The sequence below is a fragment of the Amphimedon queenslandica genome, unplaced genomic scaffold (genome assembly GCF_000090795.2).
Source record: "Amphimedon queenslandica unplaced genomic scaffold, v1.1 AMPQUscaffold_8993_Cont19068, whole genome shotgun sequence".
NCBI lineage: Eukaryota > Metazoa > Porifera > Demospongiae > Haplosclerida > Niphatidae > Amphimedon > Amphimedon queenslandica.
Genome location: NW_003550735.1, coordinates 1 through 3,032, shown reverse-complemented (window position 1 = coordinate 3,032; position 3,032 = coordinate 1). Strand labels below are relative to the sequence as shown.

The window sequence follows — 3,032 nt, the reverse complement described above, 5'->3', positions numbered from 1 at the left end:
TATGAGTATTCTTCAGATTAATTTGTACTGACTCGCTGACTTCTAAATGATTAACATAACGAATCTTGGCATCAAAGGCTGTCATCTCCATTTGCTCCTTTGATAAAAATTCCAAAGGACTGACATAACTTATAGAGTACAAGCCATCAGAATGAAGATTAAAAGCATCACTGATATAAGCAATTGCAGAAACACTTTCACCTGGTTTAATTAAGACAAACTCATTTTGCACTGGAGGAAAACGATAAGCAATGATGCCTTCATAATTTAAAGGAGCACCATTGTGGGATATAGCGACAAAAGGAGAAAACATTCCTTCCAAAGGAGTATTACGTTTAAGAAGATAATAGTCCTGATTAGCAATGTTAGTGAAATCAAAGGAACAAGCAACTTTAGGTTGAACCTCATAGCATGACATGCTAAGAGAAATTGGCCAACTATTACTGGTCCTACATAAAATTGACATCGATAACAAACTAGCTCACATTATAGAACCTTACCCAGAGACACATATCAAATATACACCTATGTAGACAAGAACAGCAAGTTTCTTCATCTTATGATCTTCCTCACTTCAGAACAAGTTGTCTATTCAACTACAAGTACAATCTACCGTAAGTAAATAACACAATAGACCTTACTAACAATTACTATACATGTAGTTCCTGATTATCAATTATATTGGCTGTCAGACATGCATTTGTTAGGTGTTGTGAGTACAGCTTATAATGAATTTAAAAATATAAGTACAATTAGTAGAAATCAACTTCTTTAACAATTTATATAATCAAAAAATAGCAATTGTACAAAACAAAGCCACATAAACTACCAGTGTCATTTATAAAAGTGATACTGGTGCAATGTAGTCAATGTCACTCATTTGAAATCCTTGTGGACCAACGACAGAAATAGCTTTATCTGTTAGTAGCTTGGGATCAGCTAGTAATACCAAAACAGAGACCCTAAGGCCATACTTCACCTCCTCTGTAGTAATGGGATACCCTGGATGTAAAAAAATAATTAATTTTAATGATTAATATTTATAATTTATTAACAAACCAGAGTCACTATCCACAACTGTAATAAGATCAGGAGTTGTTGCCAAAACACGACCAACAGCTCCATTATCATTAACTTCTCTGGCAACTAAATTCTCATTTTTTGCATTAATTTGAATACTAAACATAGAATATAATCCAGTTCCTTTGATGATAAAAACACTTCCAGTAAATGCACCTTCGGTTACTCTTACTATATCAACTACCTATATTGTAAAATAAAATGTAAGAGTAATAAATATCTTCAGTAGAAAGGAAATTCCTATAAAATTTAGATAACAATTATAAGAATTTAACATGAATTGTAGGGATTAATTTTGTTTCATTCATTAACTTCATTTATTAACTATTCCATGATTTTGGTGCTTAACCAGAATGATTAATAATTGTTACAAAAAATTAGATTGATAAAACTTTGATAAAAAGTTCTTAGTCAGCAATATTTCTAATAATTATAATTTGGCACAAGCATCAGTATAAATCACATGCATGGAATTAGTGTAGTATTGCTATAGTGTGGCTACCATACATAATTATTACAATAATTAATAATTTGACGTCAGTTTGTTATAGTAAAAAATAATAAACTGATCATAAGCAAATTTAGATTTCCACAAAATTCTAATTTTATAAAACACTGCTATGCAAAATTCTGTGAAGAATGGTCCTTCCCATTTCCCTGTATTATTATTCACTATTGTGGTTTTTATTATAATAATTATACAAAATTAGGCCTTTGGCCATAATAATTCCAAAAGTAAATGCTCATAACTTCATTTTTGATGGGACTTCAGCCAAATTTGACTACTTACGGTAGTTCAAATGCTTATACATGTACAACTGTAAAAAACACTACTTGAAAATTGAAACTTTTTGTACATGCACATGTTTGTACTGGTTAAGCACTAAGCAAGGCATGGGTATTTTGATACATGTATGTATTAAACCTATTGGCAAAAATTATGACAGGGTCACATAAAATAATGCCCAAACTCAAATTTGTCCAAGACTACCTTATTTTTAGACATTGACTAACAGTACTATTAGTTTTAATTGGCACCACAAAATATCTGTATCATTTATGATGAAGTAATAGGAAGCCAGTGGTGACAGGACAAAAATTAGTGTTAAATCCCCATGGCCATGGCAATTAATATTGTGGTGCAGGCATGCATATACATGTATACGAGTCCAATAGCATGTGTTTCTAGAAGAGGGCCCGGTTGTTGGAATGGCTGTGACAAGAACATCTGTTACTGATACGATATAAAATAAAAAATGATCTAATTTTTTGATACATTGTGCAGGTACATATCTTTATGCTGGGTCAAATTGAGTTGATTCAAGCCGAGTTGCTCAAATTGCAATGTACTGTAGTGTAGTGCTTGCTGCTTCATAAAGCCTGTTTAGCTGACTTAATTGGCATGCTTTGTGGAAACCCTGATTGCACATGTAAAATACAATGGAACAATAACAAGCGTAACAGAGTAAAAATATTCCTATAATTGTTTTCACCGCCTTGCAAGTACAACTGGGTTCTTATTAAGACTTATGAAAGTTCTCTCTACCTTCTAATGCTTCTAGAGAAGTCTTTAGATAGTATCTCTGTGTTCTTTCGCTGTTAGAAAGCTCATAACTTTGTCCCATGTGACATGCCGTTAAAGACAGGAATGGATCCAATTATTTGCGTGGGCACAATCTGCGCATGCGCAGTACTGACTAAATTGTACATCAATTTATAATGTTCATAACTCAAACAAAAATGTAAAAAAACAGTTCAAACATAAATAAATGCTTGTTTAGCCACACATTTGATTTCAGGTTACTCTGTTGAGTCTACAAGGAATAAGCAATATTAATAATAAATGTAGAAAGTACATGTACTTTGCATTAATGTTTACAAAGAACTTTGTAGCCTATTTTCATCTCTAAAAATAATTTGACAGGAATGTCATTCTACAGATAACGAAAACA

General features: G+C 32.1%; 1 long non-coding RNA gene across 1 annotated transcript; it reads right to left on the bottom strand.

Annotated features, from left to right (window-relative positions):
* Positions 1-2,842: 2,842 nt before the first annotated feature.
* Positions 2,843-3,026, bottom strand: LOC109591079 (uncharacterized). The gene is made up of 2 exons (XR_002189646.1): positions 2,943-3,026; positions 2,843-2,894 (listed from the first exon to the last, which is right to left on the bottom strand). It is a non-coding gene; the product is annotated as an uncharacterized LOC109591079 (long non-coding RNA).
* Between the last annotated feature and the right edge of the window lie 6 nt (positions 3,027-3,032).